The sequence below is a fragment of the Triticum dicoccoides genome, chromosome 1A (genome assembly GCF_002162155.2).
Source record: "Triticum dicoccoides isolate Atlit2015 ecotype Zavitan chromosome 1A, WEW_v2.0, whole genome shotgun sequence".
Classification (NCBI taxonomy): Eukaryota; Viridiplantae; Streptophyta; class Magnoliopsida; order Poales; family Poaceae; genus Triticum; species Triticum dicoccoides.
In genome coordinates this window covers 378,280,229-378,292,570 of record NC_041380.1, presented here as the reverse complement: position 1 = coordinate 378,292,570, position 12,342 = coordinate 378,280,229, and positions in this window count along the sequence as shown.

The following is a 12,342-nucleotide window of genomic DNA, read 5'->3' as shown; positions in this document are numbered from 1 at the left end:
CCTACGGGATTAGTTTTGAACCTCAATAATTGTTATTTAGTGCCAAGTTTGAGCATGAACATTATATCAGGATCTCGTTTAATACGAGATGGCTACGCATTTAAATCCGAGAATAATGGTTGTTCTATTTATATGAGAGATATGTTTTATGGTCATGCTCCGATGGTGAATGGTTTATTCTTAATGAATCTCGAGCGCAATGCTACACATATTCATAGTGTGAGTACCAAAAGATGTAAGGTTGATAATGATAGTCCCACATACTTGTGGCACTGCCTCCTTGGTCACATAGGTGTCAAACGCATGAAGAAGCTCCATGCAGATGGACTTTTAGAGTCTCTTGATTACGAATCATTTGACACATGCGAACCATGCCTCATGGGTAAAATGACCAAGACTCCGTTATCAGGAACAATGGAGCGAGCAACCAACTTATTGGAAATCATACATACTGATGTGTGCGGTCCAATGAGAGTTGAGGCTCGCGGTGGTTATCGTTATGTTCTCACCCTCACTGATGACTTGAGTAGATATGGGTATGTCTACTTAATGAAACACAAGTCTGAGACCTTTGAAAGGTTCAAGGAATTTCAGAGTGAGGTTGAGAATCAACGTGACAGGAAAATCAAGTTCCTGCGATCAGATCGTGGAGGAGAATACTTGAGTCACGAATTTGGCACACACTTCAGAAAATGTGGAATAGTTTCACAACTCACGCCGCCTGGAACACCTCAGCGTAATGGTGTGTCCGAACGTCGTAATCGCACTCTATTAGATATGGTGCGATCTATGGTGTCTCTTACCGATTTACCGCTATCTTTTTGGGGCTATGCTTTAGAGACTGCCGCATTCACTTTAAATAGGGCTCCGTCAAAATCCGTTGAGATGACACCGTATGAGTTATGGTTTGGGAAGAAACCTAAGCTGTCGTTTCTAAAAGTTTGGGGATGCGATGCTTATGTCAAGAAACTTCAACCTGAAAAGCTCGAACCCAAGTCGGAAAAATGCGTCTTCATAGGATACCCTAAAGAAACTATTGGGTATACCTTCTACCTCAGATCCGAAAGCAAGATCTTTGTTGCCAAGAATGGATCCTTTCTAGAGAAGGAGTTTCTCTCGAAAGAAGTAAGTGGGAGGAAAGTAGAACTTGATGAAGTATTACCTCTTGAACCAGAAAATGGCGCAACTCAAGAAAATGTTCCTGAGGTGCCTGCACCGACTAGAGAGGAAGTTAATGATGATGATCATGAAACTTCAGATCAAGTTGCTACTGAACTTCGTAGGTCCACAAGGACACGTTCCGCACCAGAGTGGTACGGCAACCCTGTCTTGGAAATCATGTTGTTAGACAATGGTGAACCTTCGAACTATGAAGAAGCGATGGCGGGCCCGGATTCCGACAAATGGCTAGAAGCCATGAAATCCGAGATAGGATCCATGTATGAAAACGAAGTATGGACTTTGACAGACTTGCCCATTGAGCGGCGAGCCATAGAAAATAAATGGATCTTTAAGAAGAAGACAGACGCGGATGGTAATGTGACCATCTATAAAGCTCGGCTTGTCGCTAAGGGTTATCGACAAGTTCAAGGGGTTGACTACGATGAGACTTTCTCACCGGTAGCGAAGCTGAAGTCCATCCGAATCATGTTAGCAATTGCCGCATTCTATGATTATGAGATATGGCAAATGGACGTCAAAACGGCATTCCTTAATGGTCTCCTTAAGGAAGAATTGTATATGATGCAGCCGGAAGGTTTTGTCGATCCTAAGAATGCTAACAAGGTGTGCAAGCTCCAACGCTCGATTTATGGGCTGGTGCAAGCATCTCGAAGTTGGAACATTTGCTTTGATGAGATGATCAAAGCGTTTGGGTTTATGCAGACTTATGGAGAAGCCTGCGTTTACAAGAAAGTGAGTGGGAGCTCTATAGCATTTCTCATATTATATGTAGATGACATACTTTTGATGGGAAATGATATAGAGCTTTTGGACAGCATTAAGGCCTACTTGAATAAGAGTTTTTCAATGAAGGACCTTGGAGAAGCTGCTTATATATTAGGTATCAAGATCTATAGAGATAGATCAAGACGCCTCATAGGTCTTTCACAAAGCACATACCTTGATAAGATATTGAAGAAGTTCAATATGGATCAGTCTAAGAAGGGGTTCTTACCTATGTTGCAAGGTGTGAAATTGAGCTCAGCTCAATGTCCGACCACGGCAGAAGATATAGAGGAGATGAGTTTCATCCCCTATGCCTCAGCCATAGGTTCTATTATGTATGCCATGCTGTGTACCAGACCTGATGTAAACCTTGCCGTAAGTTTGGTAGGTAGGTACCAAAGTAATCCCGGCAAGGAACACTGGACAGCGGTCAAGAATATCCTGAAGTACCTGAAAAGGACTAAGGAAATGTTTCTCGTTTATGGAGGTGATGAAGAGCTCGTCGTAAAGGGTTACGGCGATGCTAGCTTCGACACAGATCTGGATGACTCTAAGTCACAAACCGGATACGTGTATATTTTGAATGGTGGGGCAGTAAGCTGGTGCAGTTGCAAGCAGAGCGTCGTGGTGGGATCTACATGTGAAGCGGAGTACATGGCAGCCTCGGAGGCAGCGCATGAAGCAATTTGGGTGAAGGAGTTCATCATCGACCTAGGAGTCATACCCAATGCGTCGGGGCCGATCAAACTCTTCTGTGACAACACTGGAGCTATTGCACTTGCCAAGGAGCCCAGGTTTCACAAGAAGACAAGGCACATCAAGCGTCGCTTCAATTCCATTCGTGAAAATGTTCAAGATGGAGACATAGATATTTGTAAAGTACATACGGACCTGAATGTAGCAGATCCGTTGACTAAACCTCTCCCTAGAGAAAAACATGATCAACACCAGAATTCCATGGGTGTTCGATTCATCACAATGTAACTAGATTATTGACTCTAGTGCAAGTGGGAGACTGTTGGAAATATGCCCTAGAGGCAATAATAAAAGGATTATTATTATATTTCTTTGTTCATGATAATTGTCTTTTATTCATGCTATAATTGTGTTATCCGGAAATTGTAATACATGTGTGAATACATAGACACCAACATGTCCCTAGTAAGCCTCTAGTTGAATAGCTCGTTGATCAATAGATAGTCATGGTTTCCTGACTATGGACATTGGATGTCATTGATAACGAGATCACATCATTAGGAGAATGATGTGATGGACAAGACCCAATCCTAAACTTAGCACAAGATCGTATAGTTCGTTTGCTAAAGGGGGCCTATATAAAGGGGGGGAGGGGGCAGCCGCACCCTTGAGTCTTGGCGCCTCCCTCTCCCCTGCTACACCTCTCCCTCTCGTAGTAGAACGGCGAAGCCCTGCTGCGGTGACCCCTGCATCCATCACCACCCCGTCGTGCTGCTGGATCTTCATCAACCTCTCCTCCCCCCTTGCTGGATCAAGAAGGAGGAGACGTCACGCTGACCGTACATGTGTTGAACGCGGAGGTGCCATCCGTTCGGCGCTAGGATCTCCGGTGATTTGGATCACGTCGAGTACGACTTCCTCATCCCCGTTCTTTGAACGCTTCCGCGCGTGATCTACAAGGTATGTAGATGCAATCCGATCACTCGTTGCTAGATGAACTCATAGATGGATCTTGGTGAAACCGTAGGAAATTTTTTGTTTTCTTCAACGTTCCCCATCACTTAAGGGCATTAGTCCCACTCTATGCCAACATAAAATAAATTTGGAAGCAGATGCCAAACCAGTTCGTGATCCTCAATGACGTCTGAATCCTAAAATGAAAGAAGTGGTAAGAAAAGAAATATTAAAGCTTCTGGAGGCAGGTATAATCTATCCTGTTGCTGATAGTGAGTGGGTAAGTCATGTCCATTGTGTCCCTAAGAAGGGAGGTATTACTGTTGTTCCTAATGATAAAGATGAATTGATTCCACAAAGAATTATCACAGGTTATAGGATGGTAATTGATTTCCGCAAATTAAATAAAGCTACTAAGAAAGATCATTACCCCTTACCTTTTGTTGATGAAATGCTAGAAAGATTATGCAAACATACACACTATTGCTTTCTAGATTGTTATTCTGGTTTCTCTCAAATACCTGTGTCGGCTAAAGATCAATCAAAGACTACTTTTACATGCCCTTTTGGTACTTTTGCTTATAGACGTATGCCTTTTGGTATATGTAATGCACCTGCTACCTTTCAAAGATGCATGATGGCTATATTCTCTAACTTTTGTGAAAAGATTTGTGAGGTTTTCATGGATGACTTTTCCATCTATGGTTCCTCTTTTGACGATTGCTTGAGCAATCTTGATCGAGTTTTGCAGAGATGTGAAGAAACTAATCTTGTCTTGAATTGGGAAAAGTGCCACTTTATGGTTAATGAAGGTATTGTCTTGGGGCACAAAGTTTCTGAAAGAGGTATTGAAGTTGATAAAGCCAAGGTTGATGCTATTGAAAAGATGCCATGTCCCAAGGACATCAAAGGTATAAGAAGTTTCCTTGGTCACGCCGGATTTTATAGTAGGTTCATTAAGGACTTCTCAAAAATTTCTCAACCTCTGACTAATTTATTGCAAAAAGATATACCATTTGTCTTTGATGATGATTGTGTAGAAGCATTTGAAATACTTAAGAAAGCATTAGTCTCTGCACCTATTGTTCAGCCACCTGATTGGAATTTACCCTTTGAAATTATGTTTGATGCTAGTGATTATGCTGTAGGTGCTATTCTAGGGCAAAGAGTTGATAAGAAATTAAATTTTATCCATTATGCTAGTAAGACTCTAGACAATGCTCAAAGAAATTATGCTACTACTGAAAATGAACTTTTAGCAATTGTATTTGCTTGTGATAAGTTCAGATCTTATATTGTTGATTCTAAAGTAACTATTCACACTGATCATGCTGCTATTAAATATCTTATGGAAAAGAAAGATGCTAAACCTAGACTTATTAGATGGGTTCTCTTGCTACAAGAATTTTATTTGAATATTGTTGATAGAAAGGGAGCTGAGAACCCCGTTGCAGACAACTTATCTAGGTCAGAAAATATTCTAGATGACCCATTACCTATTAATGATGACTTTCTTGATGAACAATTAAATGTTATAAGTACTTCTCATAGTAGTCCGTGGTATGCTAATTATGCTAATTATATTGTTGCTAAGTTTATACCACCTAGCTTCACATACCAGCAAAAGAAAAAGGTTTTCTATGATTTAAGACATTACTTTTGGAATGACCCACATCTTTATAAGGAAGGAGTAGATGGTGTTATTAGACGTTGTGTACCTGAGCATGAACAGGAACAGATCCTACGCAAGTGTCATTCCGAGTCTTATGGAGGACACCACGCTGGAGATAGAACTGCACATAAGCTATGGCAATCTGGTTTTTATTGGCCTACTCTCTTCAAGGATGCCCGTAAGTTTGTCTTGTCTTGCGATGAATGTCAAAGAATTGGTAATATTAGTAGACGTCAAGAAATGCCTATGAATTATTCACTTGTTATTGAACCGTTTGATGTTTGGGGCTTTGATTATATGGGACCTTTTCCTGCCTCTAATGGGTACACACATATTCTAGTTGCTGTTGATTACGTTACTAAGTGGGTAGAAGCTATTCCAACTAGTAGTGCTGATCATAACACTTCTATTAAAATGCTTAAGGAAGTTATTTTTCCGAGATTTGGAGTCCCTAGATATTTAATGACTGATGGTGGTTCACACTTTATTCATGGTGCCTTCCGTAAAATGCTTGCTAAATATGATGTTAATCATAGAATTGCATCTCCTTATCACCCACAGTCTAGTGGTCAAGTAGAATTGAGCAATAGAGAGCTCAAATTAATTTTGCAAAAGACTGTTAATAGGTCTAGAAAGAATTGGTCTAAGAAACTTGATGATGCATTATGGGCTTATAGAACTGCATATAAAAATCCTATGGGTATGTCTCCGTATAAAATGGTTTATGGAAAAGCATGTCATTTACCTCTCGAACTAGAACATAAGGCATATTGGGCTATTAAAGAGCTCAACTATGATTTTAAACTTGCCGGTGAGAAGAGGTTATTTGATATTAGCTCACTTGATGAATGGAGAACCCAAGCATATGAAAATGCCAAGTTATTTAAAGAAAAAGTTAAAAGATGGCATGACGAAAGGATACAAAAGTGTGAGTTTAATGTAGGTGATTATGTATTGCTATACAACTCTCGTTTAAGATTTTTTGCAGGAAAACTTCTCTCTAAATGGGAAGGCCCCTATGTTATCGAGGAGGTCTATCGTTCCGGTGCAATAAAAATCAACAACTTCGAAGGCACAAATCCGAAGGTGGTAAACGGTCAAAGAATCAAACATTATATCTCAGGTAATCCCATAAATGTTGAAACCAATATTATTGAAACTGTAACCCCGAAGGAATACATAAGGGACACTTTACGAAACATTTCAGACTCTGAAAGGGAATAGGTATGTGGTACGGTAAGTAAACCGACTCCAAAACAATTTCTAAGGCAATATTTCTCTGTTTTGGAATATTTAGAAAAAATAGAAAAATAAGTAGCAGTCCGGGAAGGACACGAGGGCCCCACGAGGGTGGTGGGCGTGCCCTACCCCTCTGGGCGCGCCCCCTACCTCGTGTGCCTTCTGGACTTTGTTTTCTTGTACGATACATATTTTGGTCGGTAAAAATTCATTATATATTCCCCCGAAGGCTTTGACTCCCGTATCACGCAAATCTCCTCTGTTCTTGTTTCGAGCTATTTTCTATCAGGGTTTTCAAGGCCATGCATCATGTCGTCCCCCTCCTCCAACAATGGTGACAACGATGCTTGGCTAATGAGGATAGATCTGAAGGGGGGAGAACCCACGAAGGGCAACAAGGATGAAAGGATCAAGAAGGCCATGGAGGATCAAGCTTCGGCAGCAAAAGACATCCTTCAACTTGATCATAACCTTCTTACCCCAACTGAGATCGAAGCTTTCAAGATGAGTTAGCTCGTATACAGAATAAGTATCTCACACAAGAAAATATTTTGTTGAAGGAGCAAATTGTCGCACTCAAGGGCATTATGCGCAAGCTGGAGGACCTCTTACGCTCGATGTGCGATTATCCATCACCACCACCTTCTTCACCGACCAAGGAGATATAATCACATGGGTATGGGCACTCCCCTTGGCAACTGCCAAGCTTGGGGGAGGTGTCCCGGTATCGTATCACAATCACATCTCCTATCTTTACCGTTTTTCTTAGTTCGATCCTATTAGTATGTCACATCCCTAGTTCTGGTATGACCTAGGCTAGCCCTTCATGTCTGCATCATGTTTAAATTCCATTTAAATTTGAAATGGGGATTTGTGAAACCCTCAGAATCATTTATGAAAATGACCCAAGTAAAAATTGCTCCAAAAGGGTCCAAGAAAATGCTCATGTTGCTCTTTGAAAATATTGGACAGAGATAAAAATCAAACCAATATTTTAAAGAGCTCATAAGTATTTATTTTGGGCATTTGGAATTAATCCAGTATTTATTTGCGTTGGATAAATATTTTTATATATACAAAATATTGTCCAATAATTCTGAATTTTGGTGAGGGGCTTTGGATTAATTCCTTAGGTCCCTGCAAAATTTGACAGAATTAAATAAATTAGTTTAGTATTATTTTAAAAGCAGAAACAAATGTCAGAAAATAGAAAAGAGAACAAAAATGGAAAAATGTTTACCTGGGCCACCTGCGGCCTGGCACTGTGCCGGCCCATCTGTGCTGGCCCAGCCCATTGGCAACCGCACCGTCCTCCACCTCGCACCAGTAGGCGAGGCGTGTGCCCCCCGCGCGCGCCACGGCACCTGCCTGCCTGTCCTCCTCCTCGTCGCCTGGATGCCCCGCGCGCCGCCTCGCGCCGCCCCGCACCTCTCTCCCTCTCTCCAGTGGCCTACCCTCCTCTCTCGCCCTCCCCTGCGAACGCCCAAGCGTTGCCGTCGTCGCCGCACGCCGTAGCCGCAGCCACCGCCTCCCCCTCGCCCTCTCTCCGTGTCTGCAAGCTCCGCCACCTCGTCCACAACCTATCCGCTAAGCCACGTGAGCGGACGCGCCCTACAGCGGCTCCCCCGACCTCTTCTTCAACCTCGGTCCGCCGGAGATCCCCTTCGCCGCCTGCTCGCTCCGACGCTTCCCCGAGCCAAACGAGCCGCCCATCCGACTCCCTGTGAGCTCCACCATCTTCTCCCCTGCTCCCCGCGCTCGTACGCTTCCTCTAGCCACCTCCTCTACCGGAGCCGAGCCGCTCCGCCGCAAGGGCTCGTCGCCGGCGAAGCCCCGGTGACCAAATGGCCCCGCGCGTGCGTCCGTTGCACTCGCAATGACCCGTGGAGCAATGCTAGCGCGACAGCCGGCTTGTTTGCAAGCCGCAGCGCTAACCCCGCACCCACCCGAGCTCCGGCCACCGCCTCGCTCACCGCCGTTGCTGATTCCGACCACCCCAGCACCTCCAGCTGCTACCAAACGACGTGCCTCGCCACGACGCGTCCGTAGAGCCCAGCCACGCGAGCTCTCGTCGCCGGAGATGGCCGGACGAGGAGCGCCGCCGCGTTCTGATTAGCACCGGCGGCTAATCGCCGGTTAGCTGATGTGGCATCGTAGTTAGGCACTAACTACCCCCCTAGAGACACTGACAGTGGGCCCCAGCGCCACTAATCTAAATTAGATTAGAAATAACCCCTCGGTTAAACTAACTATGGCACTGACATGTGGCCCCCACACATCATGTTTGACCCGGGTTGACTGCTGACGCAGTGCTGACCTCAAGCTGACGCAATATATCATTTTCTGGTTTTAAATAAATCAGGAAATTCCAGAAATTGTTATAAACTTCAAAAATTCATAGAAATTCAATCGTAGCTCAGATTGAAATAATTTATATATGAAAAATGATCAGAAAAATTCAATCTATCCATCTGTACCATTTCCATGCATGACAAACCAACCTATACATGCTGTATATATGAAAACATATAAATGGCATATTTAAGAGCTTAATTTGGAGTTGCCTTTGAACCCTTGGTTCAAATGGACTTCAACCAAATAAATGCTAGATGCATTAACTCAAACAACATCACATACTCATGCCATGTTCATGCATCATATTGTTGCATATGCTTGTGTTTGATGGCCGACACCGTTCGATAGGTCCTACTCCGGAGAGTGTTCGAGAGTACCCGTCTGAGGAGCAGTGCCCCCCTGTTGATCTACCAGGCAAGCAACCCCCCTTGTTCATTCCAATACAATCATACTCTCTCGCTCCTGCTCTCATTTATTGCATTAGGACAACAACGATTCAACTGCTACTTTATGCTGCGGTAGTTGAACCCATTCCTCTGCATGACCTGTCATTGCCACAGTAAATAGTTAAAACCCACTAGCATGTGTAGGAGTTGATTGAGCCATGTTGTGTTCCTACCATGCTTTGCCTGCTATTGCTTAGAGTATGTCAGGTCTGATTCATTGGGAATGAATTGGAGTGTTATGATATGATCCGGTGCTGAGAGTTAAGCGTGTGAACATGATTTGGTAAAGGTAGCGGTGAGAGGCCATGTAGGAGTACATGGTGGGTTGTCTCATTGGGACCGTCCTTAAGAACTGAGTTCTGTGTAAGTTGTCCAATGACTAGCTACTACCACACATTGGGCTCCGGGCGCTCCAAGCTCTCTCGACTTATTAACCGCCTTGATCTCTGTCCAGGAGTTGCAAATAGTTTCTGGTGTTTGTAGGTAGTGCTATTTTTCTACCGAGTGGCACCGGCAGGGTGGGCTCGGGACAGACTAGGCACAGGTGGCACGGTGTACCAAGTGGCACCCGGATGGTGGGCTTGGGAACCTTGCTCACATCGTTTGGGGCCGTGAGCGACACCCCGGCCGGATCTCCTTGCGGATGGAACCCAAATAGGCGATAAACCTGGACTAAAGTCTTGCGTGGTTAGTCCGGTCATGGCCGACACCCTCGCCAGGCTTCCGCTTGAAGGTTGCCGAGATACATGACGTGTACATGGTGATAAGTGGTGAGAGCGTGTGTGAAGAAGTACACCCCTGCAGGGTTATCATGATCTATTCGAATAGCCATGTCCTCGGTTATGGACTTCTTGGATGCTTACGTGGTACATAGAAAACTTAAAGTGGATACTCTAAAATGATCAAGACAAGTGTGAGTGTTATGGATGGCCTTCTCGTAAGGAGACGAGGATGAATCCATAGTAGTGTATTGATGTGGTGATTAGTGGACTCGTGTGCGCTGCCTCATCTCAAAGAAGTTTCTCGTTGTCGTAGAACAGGATAGCCACTGAGTCAAAGCTGGCTTGCTGCAACTAAACCCCACATTACCTTCTTGATACAATGCATGTATGATAGGATCTGATGTAAGTCTTGCAGAGTACCTTTGTACTCACGTTTGCTTTATTTATGTTTTGCAGGTGAGACATCTGTCTCACTAGTAGTACCGCTTGGACTTTGACAAGTAGCTTGTTACCTCAGCTACGATCTTGTACCTTGGAGGGACTTGTAGATAGTCAGGCTTCTCGACCTTTTTCTTTTGTAGTTGTCTGTACTCAGACATGTAATGCTTCCGTTGCTTGTATGCTCTGAATGATGGGTCATGTGACCCCTGTTTGTATTAATGCTATGTGGCTCTTCTAAGCCTTTATCTATATGAGTTTGTGTTATGTTGTGATGCCATGTTGTACAGTACATACTTGCATGTTATGCGTACGTGTGACGTGTATTGCTATGTGTGGGATCCGACAATCTAGTTGTTTATCCTTGGCAGCCTCTCTTATGAGGAAATGTAGTCTAGTGCTTCCTTGAGCCATAGTAGTCCACTACAGCCCGGTTCACCGGAGTCCTGCTAGCCCAGCACTACTGCTCAGAACAGTTGACTGGCCGGCATGTGTTCCACTTCGTTCCTATGTCAGTCCCTTCGGGGAAATGTCACGCGATGACTTCCGGAGTCCTGTTAGCCAGTGCTACAGCCCGGATTCATACGCTGTTGACCGACATGCTCGATGTGATTCATGTATGCATGTCTCCATAGGTCTGTGCCGCTTTGGGTTCACGACTAGCCATGTCGGCCCGGGTTCTCTGTCATATGGATGCTAGCGACACTATCATATACGTCAGCCAAAAGGCGCAAACGGTCCCGGGCCATGGTAAGGCGACACCCATGGGGACACCGTGCGTGAGGCCGCAAAGTGATATGAGGTGTTACATGCTAGATCGGTGTGACTTAGAATCGGGGTCCCGACATAGTAGTATCTTGATCTAGTAGAATAAAGTTTATGGCATGATCTAGTTTTGAGTTTTGCTTTATGATCTCTTTTGTAATCGAGTCTGTGAGCTATATATAATAAAGATTAGTGTTGAGTTAAGGGCCTGATTATTTTGCCATGATATTGGGTGAATAAAAGAAAAGAGAAAAAGAATAAAAAGAAACAACAAGTTCATATTGATCTTATTGAGAGTAATGACTTCACATAGAAAGAGTATGATGATTAAAAGTTGTTGGGAGTTGGCAAACATAGCTTTGGTCATTGTTGCAATTAATAGAAAGTAATAAGGAAAGAGAGGTTTCGCATAAAGATATATTATCATTGACATCTTTTATGATTGGAAGCACTCATTAAAATATGACATGCTAAAGAGTTGATGTTGGACAAGGAAGACAACGTAATGAGTTATGTCTTTCTTATATCTGAGCTAAAGTATGTTGTCTTGGATCCTCTAACTTGTTGAGCTTGCCTTTCCCTCTCATGCTAGCCAAATTCTCAGCACTAAGTAGAGATACTACTTGTGCTTCGAAATACCCTTAAACCAGTTTTGCCATGAGAGTCCGCCATATCTACCTATGGATTGAGTAAGATCCTTCAAGTAAGTTGTCATCAGTGCAAAGCAATAAAAATTGCTCTAAATATGTATGATTGATTGGTGTGGGAGAAATAAGCTTTATACGATCTTGTGATGTGTAAGTAATAAAAGCGACGGACTACATAATAAAGGTTCACATCACAAGGGGCAATATAAAGTGATGTTCTTTCGCATTGAGATTTCATGCATCCAACCATAAAAGCGCATGGCAACCTCTGCTTCCCTCTGCGAAGGGCCTATCCTTTATTATTATCTTCCACCTTATGCAAGAGTCAGGGTGATCTTCACCTTTCGTTTTTCACTTTATCCTTTGGCAAGCTTAGCATGTTGGAAAGAACATGATATATATATATATATATATATATATATATATATATATATATATATATATATATATATATATATATA